Genomic DNA, 21,128 nt, shown 5'->3' with positions numbered 1-21,128 from the left:
CCTTGCTTCAAGGCTCGGAAATCACGCTTCTTGATGGCCATAATTCCAGAAGGAATATGGGCCTTGCGGAATTCTGCCTTGAAGTCATTCCAAGTGATGTTTTGCTCAGCATGCATGGCCTTGAATCCATCCCACCAAGCTCTGGCAGTTCCCCGAGACAGTGAGCAGCATGTGCCACCTTGTCACGGTTCTCAGTGCAGCCAACTAGTTCCAGCAGATCCTCAATGGTGCGAACCCAGTCGTCTGCATCTAGGGGTTCAGCAGTCTCGATGAAGGTGGGTGGTGCATGCTTCTTGAACTCCGCTAACGTGGAGTGTGCATTGCCGTTCCCCGCTGACTAGCGGTTGACAACTTGAGCAATCATCCGGAGGGCTGCAGTGTTGGCTTGGCGTTCCTCTCGGAAGGCTTGGAGAAGCTGAGCCATGTCCATATCTGGAGGTGGTGGCGGTGGTGGAGCTTGCCCTTGGGTTTGGTCCTGACTGGCTCCTGCTCCGGCTTCTTGCTGCTGGGTAGAGGTACTAGTACGTGTTACAACAGGCATCCTATTGGAGCGGTCAAGGTCTCATGATTGGAAAAGATTAGGGAAAGCAATATAGATGGGATGCCTAGTACAGGGGTCGGTATGACACTAATTGTTTTCATGCAAGGGCTAAAAGGCCAAACACATTCATTAAAATCCAAATGGGTGATGTAGTCTCTTACAAGTTCCCAAAGGAAAGCACGACATCCATCAAACACATCAAAAGAAAACACAACACTACATGGTTTCATATGAACCATTATAAGGACTCGAGTTCGCATAGGGGGTACACGACCTATCCTACCGTAGGGGTTATGAACTGGCATATCCGGGTTCGGATGATGCCTAAGTGGTGGAATGCTCGGTCGCGTAGTCTGGCTCTTCTGGGTCTTCCTCCTCATCATCAACATCCTGAATTTCCTCTTCACTTGAAGGGGTGGGGAGTGGAGGAGCACAACACGGCGTTGCTTTGCCGGTGGTGCGAAGAGCTTGCAGTATTCCCTTGCACTCATGTGGTGTTGCTGTGGGGGTCCTCCATCCTTTGGGCGTCTTCCGCCTCGGTATGCGATTGCGGGTTGTCCAGGGGGAGCACCTTCCTTCTTGATCCTATCTGTCTTCCCTTGTGCTTGGAGAACAAGTGCCTTGGTCTCATGAAGTTCCTTTCGGAGCTCCATTGATTCCGAGGCCAAGTGTTGTACCAAGCTATCGGCACAGAGGCTGACGTAGGTCTGGAAAAAGAGTGGAAGTCCTTCCTCCAATGGTGGAGCTGGTGCACTGCTCTCATCCTCACCCTCCTTTCGATAAGGCAAGAAGCGGGTTGCCAACTCGTCCGCCATCTCGAGGAGAAGGTCTCGGAGGTGGGCGAGTTCCTTGAGGGTTGCCGTCTCGATGGCAAGAACCAGTGTTGCCATCTGGGGTCCCTCGAAGAACCAGCTTGTTGGAGAGTCATTATCCTTCACTATCACTTCCACATGATACTCTGCCTCGGTGTCATTGATCCAATGCTCATGGTAGGTAAAAATGGGGGTTCGGTAAAAATGGCACTTCTTGAGGCTATCCTCTAGAAGCACGGGAAATCCGGTGGTCAGGAAGTCTTCGGGTACGGCAGCCATCTACAAAGGTTGAATGGGAGAGGTCAATGTGGAAATATATCTTGGGTTTGGTAAGCTTTAGAAAAGAAGAGGAGCACAGAGGGTTTTGCAAAACGGATTTTATCCTAACTAACGCCAATGCTAACTAAGGCTTCCTACAGTCAACTTGGCTCTGATACCATCTCTGTGGGGACCCCGACTCATGAGTCGTGATCACCGAATGCACGTGTATAGTGATCCCAGAGATCAATGCTCACTAAACACTCATAAGCTGAATAACAAGAGTCTTACATCCATACATACCGTCTTACACAAATTATGACCATTATGGTCAAGTCTTACATAGATAAAGCCACAAGGGCTGAATACCAAATAAACTTAAGCAGCGGAAATCTTCATCGATAAGTAGAACCCAAGCCATCTACCTTAACCCTACAGGCATTCTGACTGGGAAACGTCCTAGTTCGCATGTTCGTCTCCAAAGAACTCTTCATCGAACTCCTGTTCTTCCATGCCTGGCCAATTAAATAACCAGTGGCAAGCCAATGAGTACTTTGAATGTACTCGCAAGCAACCCATGATTGGAACAAGGCACAATAATGATATAGCACTAAGTAGGTAGTTTGCCGAAAGCTAGTTTTGAGTGCAATGACATGATCTATCAACATGTAAAGTATGCATCATGGGAGTACAGATATCCGTATGTACAAGTTGCAGATATCAACATAAGCAGAGTTGGACACCAATCCAACTTGATCATCGTGTCAAGCCATCTCACTTAACCCAAATAGTTTTATCAACACACACACACGGTATGTAAAACTCTGGACGTAGTTTAAGCAGCACCCCCCAGCTGTCCTTGAACGTGGACACGGCTATTCGAATAGTTTTACACTCTGCAGAGGTTGCACACTTTACCCACAAGATCCAGGGAACTTCCGTGTCATCCACGACCCACGGTACCTCAAGTACCCGGAGTAAGCACCCGATCACTATCTTTCCCTAGACGACACTAACATAGAGTCCACTCGATTGGTAGTGACCCCCGTGCCCAAGATTTCACATCTTAAAATTGTGGAGCCTCGCTCCCGTATTCATCACATACCATAAGCACGGGGTACCAACGGTGTGTCCGGTGCCCTGTGAAAACAGTTATGGCCGCCCTACATGGCACGACCCCATCCCGAGAGAGCGCAACAACGACTCTCCCGTCACTAGTAATGCGGGCTCCAAGCTAGTATCATCCTAGGTAATCAATAATGCCCCTTCCCATATAAGGGTAGAGTGGTTGCGCATGTAAGGTTGGGACAGTCGACGAATATTAAATCTAATACGTTTTCGAAAACAACACGCACACTTGCCTCGGTACACCACTTCGTCATCAAGTGGTTACCCAACTCAGTATCTCCTTCGGGCATAAGTTGCACCCGACGGGGTTTTCAAAAAAAAGTCTTTTGAAAATACTTTGTCTCCATCACCATGCATATACCCGTCCCATTTGCGTAGAATCTACTTTAGCATCCTATCTACTCCCACCTGCATAACCCTCATAGGAAGGTAGGGTCATGCACAATGCAAGTATCAACAAGGAGGAAATGAGGGCAACCCACCAAAGTGGCTACCATCTCATCATGATTCCGATGCAACAATAATAAGGTGCTATATGAAATGCATAAAAAGGGTTTCATAGACATGGTCAAAGGGATGCTTGCCTGGCTCAACAAAGTCTTCTGGGTCTTCAAAGTCTTCTGGTCCAACTCCTTCGTAAGCAATGCAATCTATCATCACAAAATAATAACGAGAAAAATAAGACAATAATAAAACAGAAAAACCAAAGTGCTCAGAAAAAATGTCAACTCATTTTAGTTAAATACTAGGGTGAAAACTAAGAAGGGGAAAATTCCTAGTTTTGGACTTGGAGTAGCAGAATAGATGAAATGGATTTTCAGAGGGGTTTAAATATATTCAAATTTGAATTTGAATATGAACAGTACATAAAAGTTGGTTGGACATGAATGAAAGTTATACCATTAAATATGTGCGATTTTTACAAGAATTTTGGAACTGGAATTATTGCATTTGGATGAATATTTAATCCTGTGGAATTTTTTCAAGTCTAACAGAAAAGAAAAAGGAAAAAGGAGCACTGTGCAACTGGGCCAGAGCAGTCGTAGAGTAGCTGGCCCAGTCTGAGAGGTGGCCCAGCGCACTCGTGCACGCGCGCGCACTGGTGCACGCGCGCGCACCAGGTTTAAACCTGACGGGCGGGGCCCAGGCATCAGCGAGAGAGAGAGGCGATGGAGGGGTGAGGCTGACAGGAGGGGCCCGCCTGTCATCCCTAACCCCGAGTCCAGACGGCCAGCGAGCTCACCAGAGACGATGTAGGGCACGGCGGGGTCGGGCGAGGGCACGGCTGGGCTCAGCGTCGTGTCGCGGTTCGGGTGGAGGTGGAGTTGGTCACCAGAGCAGCCTGGTTCGCTGGCGACGAGGTCACGCAGCGGAGGTGCTTTGGGCATCGGTGGTTCTGGCCGTATCCGACTTCAAAAGGAGCAGGAAAGGGGAAACGGTCAGTAGAGTGTGGGGGGTTCCAGATCGAGGCTTAGGAGCAGCGGGAAGCTTCTACCGTGCGGACGACGGCGAGCCGCCGCGGCGGAGCTCGAGCTCAATCTCGAGCTCGAGAGCTTCTGGAGAGGAGCGAGCGGTGTAGGGGGTGACTAGGGGAGTGGGAGAGTGAGTGGTGAGGAGAGGAGGGCTCGGGGAGGCCCTTAAATATGCGGGCGGCGGTCCACCGAGGAGGTGTGCGCCGGCGAGCCTATTGCGGTCGAAGCGGGTCACGGGGGCTCATCGGGGCATGTCTGAGGCGTTTGTGGGGTTGGTTCAGAGCGATGGAGAGTAGAGATAGGGAGCAGGGGGCAGAGGCTCCGCGCGTGCGAGCGCGCTCACTGGGGCGCTCGGGCGGCCGGCGCGCGTGTGAGCTGGGGCTAGAGAAGGGAGAAGGAGGAGGGGAATAGAGGTGTGGCGTGTCGCAGACGTCGAGGCGCATCGTCGGGCGCGCTGGGGAGGCGCGAGGTGGCTGGAGGCAGTTGGAAGGGGGCGGCTACAGTGCCTCGCCCCACTATAGCGCGCTCTAGAGCGCCCAAATGGCTTGGCATGCCATTTTATAAGCAGTGTGGGTGCCCCCAAGCATGTCCAGCAGGTCTAGGAGGGAGTAAAGAAAGGGGAAGGGGCTTTGGATGCCCTGGGTGGCCACTAGAGTGAGGAGGGAGGTTGAGGGAGAGAGAGAAGCTGATGTCCAGGGAGGTAAATGGGGGTGTTTCACCCCTCAATCATTGATCTATGGCCAGAGGATAGTTACTGGGGGTAGAAGAGGATCATGGAGATTAGTGGAGGAGGTCAAAAAATAGCATTTTGGAAAAGTGTCAGAAGGTGTTTGATAATGGTTTGGGCAAGTAGATGATTTCCATTTGCCATGAGACTCCACAGGGTGAAATGACACATATAATTAGGGCCTTCCACCAATTTGGAGCTTATTTGGGCAAAGTTGCCAATGCAACTTTTGTAAACCCTAGAAATTAGCTGAAATGAACTTGTGTAGATCTAGTTGAGCAAATCACTTCCCGTTGATGCACCACTTGGTGTAGTGGCCTCATTTGGTCATGTGAACATGCTCACAAAAGTTGGGGTCAAAGAGATAAAGTTGGTAGTACAAAGTTGTTCAAATTTGATTCTGGTCAGAGAGGGTTTTGGGGCATTTTGGTGAGCCCAAATGACCTTGATTGATATGAGGCTTTGCAAGGTGATCACAATATGCATTTGTGACTTGCTGGATTTTCCTTGGATTTTTATGAAAATATTTCCTGTAGAAATATTTCAAATCCTTGAAATGGGCAAATAGTTTTGGGAGGTTTTGTCCAATATTTTGAACATGACCATGTGTTTAAACTCTTATATATGGAAAATATATGTCCACTGAGTTTCCCTGATTTTTGTCAAATATTTTTGAAACAATAAAATATTTTTTCCTATTAAAGACCATTTGTGGCCTTAAGAAAAAGATTTTTAAATAAAATAGGAAAATAACTTTTAAAATTATATTTTTGTGGTTTATGGGAATCCTATATCTAATAGGTTTCAAATATACTCTTTGAAATATTTTTCATACCCCAAATCAAGTACTTGTAGTGCAAACCTCAATTCAGGGGTTTTTGGAAAACTAATTTTTGAAAATACTTTTTAGCCAAATTATTTTTGTAAGAAAATACTATATTGCAATATACACATGGCATGATCATTGGGCAGAAGTTTGGGCACAGAGGTGAAGTATGTAAGGTGGATTAGTTGACTATAGAGAGCACTTGAAAAACCACACAGAGAAAACCAAGTCCAAAAATAAAAGCCAAATAATGCAAAAGTTTTTGTTGGTCCATATTTTCATGATTTAATAATGCAAATGACATGTTACAAAATGCAGGTTGTGACATCACCACCAGACCCTTTCGCAGGCAGAGACCACCTTTGTCAGGATGGCTTGTACTAGCTGTCCCCCTTCGAATTTGCCCACCGTTGTTGGCTCCCTTCCCGCTCAATATTTGGGAAAAGGACCAGGGCCTATACAAGTAGAGCTAGCCACCGCCATGCAAGGGGGACGGATGAGAACAAGGGACGAGAGAAGAAGGATAGAGCAGTTCATCCAGCACTCACCCACACAAGTTAGCTAAGCACAAGAACACCTCAACTTGAGGAGGCTGTTCTTCCCCTTGTATTGTTCATCATCAGCCCAAGAGGCAATCCACCACCACCACACTAGAGTAGGGTATTACACCACAATGGTGGCCCGAACCAGTATAAATCTTGTGTGTTTCTGTGTTGCGAGTTCGTCGAGTTCGTCCACGAGTTCTTACCGAGCAAGGGCGTAGAGCGGTGGGAGGAAAAGACTTCGCGCACACCCCAGTGTTCGAACCTTAAGGGTTTGCCGGAACCCCACATCCGACATTTGGTGCGCCAGGTAGGGGTGCGCCGTAGCTTCCCTTCCATTAGTTCGTTGCTCCACCACTCCATCGTCTCCATGTTGGACACTCGCCGGGCTAGAGCTGAGCATCGGGCTGCCCTCACCGCCCGCGTTGCTCAGACGGCCCCCATCGGCGGGCCACCTTGTCGTTCTCCGTCTCCCGCCGCCAACGCTGCCACCGACCCGGTGGGGAACAAGCAAGAAGCGTCTTCGCTGCATCCTTCGGTACGGCAGGACGGACGCACCGCCACTCCATCGCTGACCTTGGCCGGTTCTTCGTCCCATGCGCGCCGCACTCCCATGGAGGCGCGGGCCACACTCCTCACCGCAAACGAACTCCTGCGCCACCGCCTAGTCGAAAACCTCTACGAGGAGTGGCTCGACCGCGTCACCGAGTTCGTCCGTGCCGCAGGGGCTCCCCGGCGCCGTTGCTCTCTCTGCCTCACCCTCAGCCGGTCGTGGGCGATGAGGCCCGATGTGCGCCTCCACCACCCCAGCCCAAAGACGGTGCCTTGGCACCAAGGCGTGTGGCCCCACGGTGTGATCCGCCAAGCCCGGTGCCCGCGCGCGAAGAGAGAAGCTGCTAAGAAATCCCTCGGCCCTGAGGAGCTCCACCCGCGCTTCCTGCGCCGCCTCGTCAAGACTGCGCGCCGCCCGTGCGGCGCCGTGCAGACCTCATCAAGACCAAGCTCAACCTCCGAAGCGGGCCCCAATAACCACGGCCGGCTGCCCCACCTTCACCCCCGAGCTGCGCAGCGTCGCCTGACCAGGGAAGTTCAAGCCGGATCTGCCTCCTCACTACGACGGCACCGCCGACCCCACGGAGTTCCTGCAGCTCTACGAGCTGAGCATCGAAGCAGCCAACGGTGACAAGAAAGTCATGGCAAACTGGTTTCCCATGGCTCTCAAGGACGGGGCCCGCTCCTTGCTCCTGAACCTGCAGCACGGCTCGATCTCCTCCTGGGGTGAGATGCGCGACCGCTTCGTCGCCAACTTCCAGGGTACTCGCGACCGCCGGCCGGCCGCGGGCGACCTGTGCCGCATCAAGCAACAGCCAGGGGAGACCCTCTAGAAGTACATCCAGCACTTCAACAACACCCGCCTCAGGATCTCCAAGGTCACGGATGAGGCCACCATCTCCGCGTTCTCCGACGGCGTCTGTGACGTCAAGATGAAGGAAGAGCTTGCTATCCACGAGGAGCTCTGCACATCTCAGGAGCTATTCCACCTGGCAACCAAGTGCGCAAGAGCTGAGGAGGGGCGCCTCTCTCTCCTTGAGCTGCCAGCCGCGGGCATAGAGGAGAAGAAAGCCAAGGCCAAGGACATGAAGCGCAAGGAAGCAGCGGTGCTAGTAGCGGAGCCCGACACCAAACGGGGCAGAGATCAGCCCAAGTCATCCAAGAACAGCCGACGGTTTTGTGCCTTCCATAACCTGAACACCCACAACACCAGCGACTGCCAAGAGCTCAGAGCCGTACGAGAAGGATGCTATGGTCGACGCCCCGAGCGCAGCGACTGGGGCTGCGGCCGTGGAGGAGGACGTGGAGGCAGACGCTGGGACGACCGTGGCCCATGCCAGGAATGGAGCGACAGGCCTCGTGAGGACCGCTGGCAGGACCATCCTCGTGAGGGGGCCTGGAGGGATCAGCCTCGTGAGGATCACCCCCAAAGCAACGCCGGTCTTTCCCCGCTGCCGCCACCAAGAAGGAACGACGATCATCATCAGGACGAGGGGGCTGGGGGCTTCTAGGAGCTGCGTGCAATCGCCTACATCTTGGGCGGCGCCCCAGCCCTAGCCTCTCAGCACATCTGCAAATGGTTCGCTCGCGAGGTGAACGAGATGCTCCCCAAGCTTGAGGCCGTGCACCCGCTCAAGTGGTCCCAATGCGCGATCACTTTCAACTCGAAAGATCAGCTCAAGTGCGCGGCCACCGCCAGCGTCCTCTCGATGTTGTGTTCCCCAGTCATCAGCAATGTGCAGGTTACAAAGACCCTCATCGACGGCGGTGCAGGGATCAACGTCCTGTCCGTCAACACATTCGACAACCTCCAAGTGCCATATGATCAGCTCCAGCCTACCAAACCTTTCTCAAGAGTGACCGGCGGCTCCACCACACCAATAGGGCAAGTCTGCCTGCCTGTCACCTTCGGCATGCGCGATAACTACCGCACCGAGCTCATCGACTTCGACGTCGCGCACATCCGCCTGCCGTACAACGCCATCCTCGGGTATCCGACCCTGGCCAAGTTCATGGCGGTCACCCACCACGGCTACAACGTCCTCAAGATGCCTGGAAGCGGCGGGGTCATCACGGTCCCATGTGAAGAAAGGGATGCGGTGTGCTCCTTCGAACGTGCCTTCCAAGCCGCAGCAATCGACGACCCCGACAGCAGAAGTGAGGGCCCTCCGGAGGCCATCCCCAAGAAAAAGCAGCAGCGCCGTGCAGGACCTCAGGAGGATGGCGTCGCGGCAGGAGCCTCATCAGGATCAGCGTCCGTCCCAGGGGCGCGTCCCTCCATCACATAGGAAGGCGCGCCCAGTGCCCTCCTCGGGCAGGGCTCGAGGGCTGTCTTCTGGAGGGCCTTGGGCCTTTCCAACCTCATGAGGGAGGCGCTCGGGCACCACTTGGAGGCATGCTACGCGGCAAATCTTCCTCAGGAGATCACAGGGAAAGGGGTGCCCACCACTCAGGAGTTCATCGCCAAGACCACACAGGAACTGCAAGACACAAGAGCCATGCGCGGCGACTGCCGCTCACAGGGCGCAGCTCACCACCCAGGCGAGGATGCTGAGCTGCGTGTCTGCATCGATGTCCCAAGGCTCAACAGGGCTGCGTCCCAAGAGCGCTTCTTGCCTTCGCGTGTGGGCCGTTGCGAGGGCCCTCCACACAGCTACGTTTGCATGCCCCTTGGCTTGCCGAGCGTGGCGTCGGCCTATCAGCGGAACATGCGGTGTGACCTGGCGGCTCGAGAGGCCAGGTACCGCGCCGTCCTGGAGGAAATGGAGATGGTCTTTAGGGAGCCTCCTGAGCCCCCAGAGCCTCACGAGGCTCAGGGCTCCGGCGGCTCATGAGGAGTCATTTCTTCCACGCACGCCTTCAGCTGCACCAAGTCTGCTTTGTCTACAGAACCAGGTGACATCTTCCAAGCTCGTTTAAGCTGGGAGCGCCCCTTGGGCTGCATTATTCCCAGGCCGTGTGGGTCCGTCCCTGCGGCATGTATCCCTTTTCGTCATGTCTTTAGCTTACCTTGCTGGGGGCGCCCCTCGGGCTGCATCATCCCCTAGCCGCTCGGGCCGGACCCAGTGGGATGTATCTTCCTGCATTTACCCAAGCTGATTTGCCTTCCCTGCTTAACCTTCCTACGGTTATCACCTGCTCGATCATCACCTCCCACGGGGCCTCCTCATAGGCACGGCGCTGGTGCATGGGTCCGTCCCTGCCACGTCGGCAAATCTGAGCGGTCGAGCTCTGGCTCACGGCACGCCCCGCGCACGTCACCTCACCAGGCCCTCAGTTCCTTCACTTCGTCCGGACCAACCAGCGGCAGGCTGGCGGCTGTAACGGCAAACCATGTTCTTCTTGTGCCTGTTCACAGGGACCCCACAGGGAGGATAGCAGGCGGCACCGCGAGTCTCCTTTTCTCTCGTACACTTCGATTGCGCGTTAAAAGGGGGCTCCTGAGCATCGCGACTCAGGAGTTCTTACTGGCTCTCCTTCCCTCACCTCCTAGCCTTGCCACAGCATCACGACCTGGCATACCAGCGGCGGTTGAGCTCGCTCTAGGGCCGGGACCTGAGGATGCAGAGCACTAAGGAGAGCATGGGAGTAGGGAAACCCGTATGGGCCGGCCTGGCTATGTCGCACAAGTTGGCGCGTGGCCCTAGCGCAACATCAGGAATCGCCACGAAGTTCACAAGATAAGTCTCGCCCTTGGATCGGCTAGATGTCTGAGCCTTATGGTCACTCACACCTTGCCGCAACCCCGTTGCGGCCACGTCAACTCCCTTTCTTCCCTTATCGTGGCTGCTTCACCGCTAAGGGGGACCTCCTGAGCATAGCACCTCAGGGGCTATTACTAGACCTCGGGCCGCACACCTCCTGGCCTTGACCACGGCACGCGACCCAGCATACGAGCAACGGATGTATCTTGCCTGGGGACTGGGACCTGTCGGCGTAGAGCAACAAGCTATCACGAGGAAAGAAAGGGGGGCGAGCCTTAATGGGACGCGCGTTCACCAAATCTTCATAACAGGGAAGATAAGCACAAAAGACATTACAGACCCATATATGCCCCCACGGGGCGCTTCATGATTCTTCGTAGGGAATGAAAGCTAAAACTAAGAAGGGCCCTATCTACACCCTCCTGTGGCAGACGCCATCATCAACAGTGGGCCACGGGAGGCCGACGCCAACCCATCCGGATCAGCGGCGGCGACGGCCAGACGCGGCGCCGGCGACAGCTCGGGGGCACATAGCTATCGTCTCTCATCTCCGGAGTCTCGTAAAGCTCAGGAGAGCTCCTGGACTCCTAAGGGATGTTGCTGGAGTGGTCGCGAGTGGAACGCGCGTCAGCCTCATGCTCCTCTCCGGAGCAGCACTCCACGCGGCGGCCCTCGGCATCGAAGACCTTGAAGAAGAGCGTGGAGACGCCGTCGTACTCAAGGTGGATCACGAGGGTGCCCCTCACGCGGCAGACCCGTGCAATCTCGCCCAGCCACGAGTCATGAAGATCTTGCCGGTGGGGACCGCTTCGATCTCTGCTCCAGTCGCTGGAGCGCCGAAGTCGGCGTGCTACAACCAGAGCTCGAGAGGCCCCCTTGGCGGCATCACGTTAGAGAAGAACCGCGGGAAGCGGATCCAAGAGCTTGGGGGCATCGGCACCCACAGCACCAGCTCCTGCGAGGAGTTTGCGGCATGGATTCCAGGGGCGACGGCGCGCGTTACCGCGGCACGGCGCGGGCGGTGCTGCTCGTCGCTTCGCCCTCCTGAGCCCTCCGCTTGGACATACAGGTGTAGAGGATACCCTGGGGGAGGCTGCTCGCACCAAGTCCTCGTCACCACCTACATCGCCGCTTGGTCACGGCGGTGGATCGACCTTTTCTTCGGCGGAAGTGGCTCCGGGTCATCTCGGGGGGCTTTCCCCTTTTCTTCGGCGGAGAACCTTCTAATAGGCACCATTTATGTTAGCAGTGGAGCAAGGAGGAAGAAGCAAGAGAGCACGGAAGAGATGGGCAATGGGGGCTCAGCCCCCCTCCCCATTTATAGTAAGAGAAGGCCAATCGGCACCTCCCACGATCGCAGGTAATGATGGTTTTCCTTGCATGTCGCAAGGACTTGTCAAGTCGTGCAGTTGCCGAGGCAGCATGGGGAAGTGGAGACACCGACGTCCAATCAACCGCCACGCGTCAACCGAGGCCGCAGGCTTTTAGGCCCCGTGGTGCTCCGTACTTGACCCTTGGCTTCGCCGCGAAGCCAAGCCCGAGCGCACCTTGGGCCCAGGGCCTACTGTCGGCATTCTGGGAATGGGGGTCCCCAGACTTGCGTGCCTGCGGCCCACGGCGTGGCTAAGCCAGCAGGCCATACGGCCCATCTTCATCAACAAGGCATCCAAGACCCTCGCAAGGGGCCAAGCCTCGCGAGGTGGACAACACGAGACCTCCTCTGGAGTGGCCTAGTCGGGCAGGCTCACGAGGAGTGGAGATATCTAGGTGAGGCAAACCTCATGAGGATCTCGTGACGTGAGCCGTGACGATCGACACCAAGCGGGCGCCAGAGCACGCAGCGTCCTTGTTTCCTCTTTGGTGCTAAGGAGGCCAGCGCAGGCGAGGAGTACTTGAAAACTGGAATATGACTCTTGATCAACCAATCCTATGAGACTACGGAGTAGTAACACGTGATCCTGAAGGGACAGACACAGGAACGAAGAAGGACACATGCCGGCCAGTCTAAGTGTTCCGGAATAGTAGAAACTGGGCTAGCAGGACTCTGGTAATCCGGGCTGTAGCAGACTACCATGTCTCAGTGGAAGCACTAGACTACATTTCCCCATAAGAGAGGCTACCAAGGATAGAAAACTAGGTTGTCGGAGCCCACACATAGCAATACACGTCACATGTACGCATAACATGCAAATTTGTGTTGTACAACATGACATCACAACATAACTCAAACTTATATAGATAAAGGCCCAAAAGAGCTACACAGCATTTAATACAAACAGGGGTCTCATGACCCATCATTTAGAGCATAGAAGCAATGGAAGCATTACACGTCTAAGTACAGACATCTACAAATGAAATAGGCTGAGAAGCCTGACTATCTACAAGTCCCTCCGAAGGGTACAAGATCGTAGCTGAGGTAACAAGCTACTCGCCGAAGTCCAAGCGGAACTACTAGTGAGACAGATGTCTCATCTGCAAAACATAAATAAAGCAAACGTGAGTACAAAGGTACTCAGCAAGACTTACATCAGATCCTATCATACATGCATTAGTATGAAGAAGGCAATCTGGGGTTTGGCTGCAGCAAGCCAGCTTTGACTCAGTGGCTATCCTGTTCTATGACTACAAGTAACTTCTTTGAGGTGAGAAAGCGCACACGAGTCCACTAATCACCACATCAATACACCACTATGGATTCATTCCCGTCTCCCTACGATAAGGCCATCCATAGCACTCGCACTTGTCTTGAGCATTTTAGAGTATCCACTTCAAGTTGTCTATGTACCACATAAGCATCCAAGAAGTCCATAACTACGGACCCGGCTATTTGAATAGATCATGATAACCCTGCAGGGGTGTACTTCTTCACACACGCTATCGCCACTTACCGCCATGTACATGTCATGTATCTTGGCAACCTTCAAGCGGAAGCCTGGCGAGGGTGTCGGCGATGACCTGACTAACCACGCAAGACTCTAGTCCAGATTTATCGCCTATTCGGGTTCCATCCGCAAGGAGATCCGGCTGAGGTTTCGCTCACGGCCCCAAACGATGTGAGCAGGGTTCCCAAGCCCACCCTATCGGGTGCCACTTGGTACACCATGCCACTTGTGCCCAGTATGTCCCAAGCCCACCCTGCCGGGTGCCACTTGGTAGAAGAATAACACTGCCTATAAACACCAGAAACTAGTTGCGACTCCTGGACAGAGACCAAGTTGGTTAATAAGTCAAGAGGGCTTGGAGCGCCCGGAGCCCAATGTGTGGTAGTAGCTAGTCATTGGACAACTTACAGAGAACTCAGTTCTTAAGGACAGTCCTAATTAGACAACCCACCATGTACTCCTACATGGCCTCTCACCGCTACCTTTACCAAATCGTGTTCACACACTTAACTCTCAACATCACAACATAGCACTGCACTCTAATTCATTCCCAATGAATCAGACCTGACATACTCCAAGCAATAGCAGGCAATGCATGGTAGGAACACACACTACTAGGAAAAGGCCTACTAATGGCGCACCAGTTTTGCCTACTAATGGCGCATCACTGGTGCGCCATTAGTATCATGCCACTAGTATTTATTACTAATGGCGCACCACTGGTGCGCCATTAGTATCTGGTATACTAATGGCGCACCACCCAATGCGCCATTAGTATATAACACCATGCGCCATTAGTATGCCTCCCAGGGGCGATATTTAACCATGTGCTTTGGCACACTAATGGCGCACTGCGGATGGATGCGCCATTAGTATACTTGGCATACTAATGGCGCACTCTTTGGTGATGCGCCATTAGTATACTTTGGCATACTAATGGCGCACTCTGTAGTGATGCGCCATTAGTATGAATATTAGGTTTTAATTTTTTTTTACTTTTCTGATTTTTGCACATGTTACAAAATATATTATTTGACAGAATATAGACAGTAGCACACAGCAACAGCAGATTCATCGAATACAATAGAAGATTAGTCTCCGAATACAATTCATCATATTAGTCTCTGAATTCAAAAGACCGAACAAAGATAAAACATTACAAGTCTCGAGACCAAGAGTATCGAGTTTGTCTTCACATTACAAGTCGATATCGATCATCTAAACTACCATCACATAGAAGAGAGCTGCGGTCATCACGATGAGCATCATCGCGATGAAACTGGTCTTCATCCGGTTCCTCCAACGCTCCCTCCTCTCTCCCGCTAGATAGCGGGCGTATCTAGATTCCGCCTCTGCCCTAGTGGTGTACCCTTTGTAACTGTTACCGCTGAAATGGTGAACCTGTCTCCGACACTCCTCCCAGTCGTCGTAGACTCCGGGAACCTTACCCTTGTACATGACATACGACGGCATCTCTATGCACAAGCCAAACAACAGACAATACATACATAAGCAATATATAAGTATGCAACAAAAGGATCGGAAGAGAAAAGCAAGACATTAATAGCACGGTTCATGGTCCTACTAATAAATAGCATCGATTACATCTAAGTTGAACGACTGTCCAAACCAAAGAGACATACAATTCATTAAAGTTTAATTACAACATGAGGCAATCAATGTTTCAGAACTACACATCACTACTTTCGACTCGACTCATGGACAGGAGCGTGGATGAAGCCGCCGTCTGTCGTTATGGTCATGAAATCGCGGGCATTGTCAGCCTGCATTTGTAGCATTCCGTCTATCTCAATGTTGGACGGTTGATATCTGAGGAAAAACTGCCCCGAGGTATGAAGGACATCTTGATGGATGATGTCCGCAAACTCCGACTGGATGCGAAAGAATTCTTGTCTTATGTCCGCGTCCTGGATTGCCGACAAGCTTGCGGCCCAATCTTTGAGATTATTTGGTAGCAAAAGGTGATGATGGTCCCTCACGATCGCCCGCATGTGATGGAGGGCATAGTAGGCATCCGTCTGACTGCCAGGCGGCTGCTTGACGCAGTAGAACATCGTATTGTGGGTGAACACGTGCTTGTCGTACTTACGAACTGCCCTGGTGAAGGTGCCTCCAGATTTGGCAGCCGGGGAGAACATCATCAAGAACTTTCTTGATATTTGTGTAGTCTATCTTGGAGTTACGGTTCGGGTCGAAATACGTGGCCATGGAATATTTCGGGCTTAAGAGGATGAGTGTGCAATGTGTGTCACTACACAGAACACGGAATGTTAGAAAAAAAAAGAACGATCGAAATCTAAGAAATCATATGTTACCGGGCGGTTAAGGGATGACTTACTCGGGAAAGTAAGCCACAAGGAAGTTATCCTTATCTGGGTTTGCCAGAATGACGTCTTCGAGGTGTGAACTCGCGACTTGGCGGTCCCCAGCGCTGCTCAAGAGCTTGGCACGCATGTAGAAGGGGTCGACGATCACGATGTCCGGGGTCTTGTCTCTAATGATCCGCATCTCCATACTCAGCGAAAACAGCCGAACGAAGGTGTAGTGTAGCGGATGAAGGTTGAACATAGCAAAGATGTCATCAAACCACAGGACGATCGTACCCCCGATGGCGCCATCCACAAAGCCCTTGCCCTCTAGCACCTTGGCTACGAAAACCGGGTATGCCACATCATTCTCGCTGAGACGCCGCTTCTCCAAAGAAAGAACACTGTCGTGAAGACTTCGCATAGCACCGGTTGCAGCATTGAGCATATTTGTCGGTAGCATCGCCCTACCCGCCACATGCACCCTCCTCGAGATATCCTTAGGTGAAGGTGGCCCGTCCTGAGCACGGATCGTACTCGGTGCCGGCTGGCTCGCACCGACGCCCTTTTTAGTCTGCCGTTTCCGGCCCTTCTTCTTGATCTGCTGTAATGGGACCGAGTTGTGCTCACAGACCGCCTTCTTGAGCGTGTTGGGGCTGATAATATTTGGCACCTCCGCTATCTGAGGCTCGGTGAAGGCGGCAGCTGGAGGCGTCTCCTGAGAACTGAACGCCAGACGACGCCTGTTGCAATTGGGTTTCTCCGCCGTACCAGCTAGATCGCGGTCGTCTTGTTTAGGTTCTTGAGAAGGAGGCCCGCAGAACTCGTCACCGCACCCATGTTCGGCAAAGTACTTATCGACGTTGGTAAATGTACCATCGTCATTGTCATCGTCGTCCGGATCCTGTGCCATATTCATGTCCGGATCCTGTGCCATAGGGATGTCCGGCATGTCCGGTAGCGTTGCGGCGTTCTTGCCATGGCTTGGCGCCGGCACGACTGGCGGTCTTGTCTGTGGAGTGGTGTCCCCAGCCCCCAAACGAATCTGGCTCTTTGGCCAAAGCAGGGGCCAGCTTACACAGGCGCTGAGGATCATCTCATCTTCTTCGTCGGCCCCAGCGGGTCGAATCGGAGGTAACAGCTCGTCGCAGCCTGGCAGCACCCGAACCACTTCAACCCTATACATTGTGGGTGGCATCGGATTACCGTGGAACACGGGGTTGCCCGGTTGAACGATTCTACCCTTGGCGACATCGACCAACTCGCCGCCCACGAAGTGCAGGAGAGTGCAAGGAACGTCGGCGGTGCCCTGCAAAAACATGTAGGGTGTTAGGGATGCCCAGTCAAAGGCAAGGAGATGAAGTCCTCGGTCGAGAGTCTTAGTTACCGTGATGCCGTCGAGCTCGGCTAGTGTCGAGGCACCGCCAACGGAGGGCATGCAACTGACGGAGGGGCCGCTTGCTGGCGAGGTGTCGGCCGGCGTACACCCGGGTGCATTAAGCTCCAATGCCGGCGTTGGAGACACCAATACCGCCACCGCCGGAGACACCAATGGCGCCGCCGCCGTAGACACAAATACCGCTGCCGCCGGAGAAACCAATGGCGCCGCCTGCGCGTTGTGCGAGTTGCTGGCCGTGAAGCTGGGAATCGGGGGCGGCCCCTGTTGGCCACCCGCAATCCACGTTGTTATCCCATGAATCAAGGTAGGCATAATGCCGGTGAGCGTCGATCCCAGTTGTTGTTGCACTTGCTCTTGGACCATCTCCGGAATCTGCGCCACTTGCGCCTTGAGTGCTTCAACCTCGCGCGACCGGCTTTCCGAGCTGGTCTTTTTCTCCTTTCGCCCACCAGCGGCATAGTATGACGACCATTTTGTGGACAAGCCTTTGCGGGCCACACGACTAGCTGACGTCGGCTTATTGAGCTTATCCCTGTTTTTCATTACGTTCAACGCCCTATTCAAAGGGGTGTCGAAAGGGATGCTCTGAGACGACCCTGCGCTACTGCTTTCTTTGTCCTGCGGAAGGAACCTGAACCATTTAGAAATATTGGGGATTAATTAGAATGCAACCATATGGAGCTAATTACGCGGGGGTGTATTCCTTACCAGAACAAGCTCAAGCTCCTTGGTCTTCAGATCCGTGGTAAGCTCCTTTGTTACCGGGTCCTCCTTGTACCGGGCGCTGAGAAAGTTCCTGGTCTGCTTGTCACTATATTTCTCGAAGCGGGGCGGTAGGCCTAGCTCGGCACGCTCCGCGTCCTCCTTGTCCCATACAGGCTCCGCCACTCTGTAACCGCCGGGACCGAGTTGGTGGACCCCTATGTTCAACTGCCGCATTTCTTTCCCCCACTGACTTGATTCGGAGGTTGCGGGGCTATTGCACTTGATCTTGAACTCCTTGTAGTGATCTTCGCTAATCAAAGGATATTTCGCCTTGATCTTCTCATAACTATCACCTTTGTCAATCATTGCCTTCACCGTGCTTTAACAAGTAGACAGGGCCGTGCTCATCGTCGTGAGGGTGGCATGGTTCACTTTATTACCCGAGAGGCGTGTGTTTGCGAACTCAGCGGGGAACTTGTATCGTTCGTGCAACTTCGTGAAGAGGAGGCTGCGCAAATTCCCTCAGTCCTTATGCCTTAGGTTCTCCGTGTTGATCGAGGTGGTGCTCCGGAGAATGCACCCGAGCTGAATCAAGGACCCCTTGACTACGTGTTTGGGCGCCGTCGGATGCCCGTCGGAGTTCACTTCAGTAAATTCCTCCCTGATGGTGCCGAGCACGTTCGGGCGCCGGTCCTTCCATTGCCTCTTCGGTTGGCTGCCATCTGTGCGTGCGTCGCCATCATCAGTGGTGGCATCCGCAGTGCCATCATCAGTGGTGTCATCCCCGACGCCACTAGGGGTTGTGTAGTCAGGATCGGTGTCTTCCGCGGCGTCCTCATAGCGGTGAGGTTCTTCCTCCAACTCGTGGGACAGCTCCCAGAATTGCTTGCCGCCCGAACCGCCGGCCTCATCGTTGTGGGCCATGTTTCGCTCTAAATAGGAAAAAAGTTTGGTCAAAAAGTTGGTTATTGTCAAGGAATAAGATCATGGTCTCATCATTTAGGGTTTGTCGACACCGAGGCATCCTAAAAGCAAAGCTTTTATCATTTAGGGTTTGTCGATGCTGAGGCACCCTAAAAGCCTAAGCGTACATCATTTAGGTTCTCATCGACACCGAGGCACCCTATAGAAGCCAAGTTAAGTTTTCATCATTTAGGGTTTATCGATGCCGAGGCACCCTAGGTTGGGCCTAATCACTTGGCACTAATCACTTGGCTCTATTGCCACCTATGTTGGGTTTATCATCTAGGGTTTATCGATGCTAAGGAGAATTCTAAGTTGGGCCTAATCACTTGGCTCTATTTCCACCTATGGTTTAATGCAGCAAGAATGGCGGGGCAGTTGATCCTACTTAACTGAGTACTAAGATACCCCGGCCCATGCATTAGTCGCAAGTACCCCATATGTCCTATTTTTAGCAAAGTCATGCTAAAATTCATGGAAAATTTTAGCATGACCTTTGCTGAAAATAGGACATATGGAGTACCCGAATTTGCCAGAACGGAAGTTAATCCACATTCCGGCAAACTCAAGGGCCTCTCGGGGTACCTGCAAATTCATCACGACACAATGGTCGGAGACAAAACCCAGCCACAGACCATATGGTCCTCTGCTTTCATATGGAAAAAAAATCATCTCAACTTATGTGAGCTTCCATTCCAGATATAATAGGTCACCAAACAAAACTGAAATTTTTGCCTCATAGCATGGGTGGGTTAAGTACTAGGAGACTTTCAGTAACAGGCTTCTGAGTTAAGAAAACATTTCTGTTTGATTTTCAGTAAAAAGGCTTAAGAACTCAGACATTGCAAGCACAAAATTACTCCAAGAAATTTACTCCTGCAAGCACAAAATACAATCAAGAAATCCAAGAAACACATGGTCTTGAGGATATTCTTTATGAATGATTATTTCAGTTTTACATGCAGATTTTGACCAACAAACACATGGTCTTTTTAACAGTTTTCAGTTTGGACAGAATACTGAAAACTATAGTTTGGACAGAATACACTTTGGTCTTCTAGTTACAAAACAAAACTGACATATTTCTAGATGCCATAATCAGATCAAAATTTCAAACCACACACTTACTTTCAACTATAAACAAAACTGACTTGCTGTTAATGAAACTCATGGTGGAAGTAACTACTAGCAGCATGTCATTATCATGGCAGTCCACTATATATTTTTATGACAAAATACATCATTATCAGGACACATTATGGCCATTTTCTTACATGATGCTAACTGTACCTAACTGATTTTTCTGACAGTAGCTCAAGTTTTTGTCAGTAGCTCCTAACAGTAGCTCCTAACTGAATTTTCTGCTTAAAGGGAAGGCTGACTTAAGTGGCAAGATGATACAATTTGCGTAACATAACAATACATGCATCTTAATATAACACCATCTCCTAACAGAAATAGTATCCAGATCTACTAGGGGGCAAAGTAGAACTGATATTCTTTTGCTGACCTCTAGTACAAGGTATAGAAGAGGAGGTAAGAGAAGAAATAGTGACATTTCTCCTAGCAGGAGACTTTTTCTTTCTTCTAGAAACTACAGTAAATTTCTCCTCCTCTTCCACTACAGTATCATGCCAACTTAGACACAGGGAGGCGACATTTCCATTCGAGTCATGAATATCTAAATAGTGTTCAGTTTTCTTACTAATTTGTTCCCTGGATAATTCCAATTCCTTGAGAACATGAATAAAATCAAAATTATCCAGAGGTATATCAACACCCATCATTGATGCTCTAAACATAATCTCCTTAGCTACTTAATTCCCCAACCCTAGCTACTTAATTCTCCAAGCCATTTTCTTGTCCAAAATTCTCCAACCCCTAACCCTAGAACACATCTCAGAAGGAAATCAAGAGGGGGAAGAGGGGGAAGCGGCTCGGGTGCTCACTGGGAGGTCGAGGGCGACTCGGGGTAGCCGGAGCTAGTCGAGGTGGCGCGAATTCGGCGTCGAGCGGTGGCGATGGTGGCCTAGGCGGAGGAAATCGGCGGGCGTCGAAGGGATGGCTCGAGGGCGTCCGAGCTCGTCCGGGTCCTTGTAGTCGAAGAGGAAGATGCGGGGGCGGCGACGGAGACAGAGGCGCGGGGGCGGCGGCGGCGTGGGGGCGGCGACGGAGACGGAGGCATGGGGGCGGCGGCGGTGTGGGTCGGGGCAGCGGGGGGAATTAGCTAGGGGGGCGAGGGAGAGGGACGAAGGGGATCTGGCGAGAGGGAGGGAATTAGCTAGGGGGG

The sequence above is a fragment of the Triticum urartu genome, chromosome 6A (assembly GCF_056163025.1).
Source record: "Triticum urartu cultivar PI428250 chromosome 6A, HENAU_Tu73, whole genome shotgun sequence".
Classification (NCBI taxonomy): Eukaryota; Viridiplantae; Streptophyta; class Magnoliopsida; order Poales; family Poaceae; genus Triticum; species Triticum urartu.
This window is presented reverse-complemented; position numbering follows the sequence as displayed.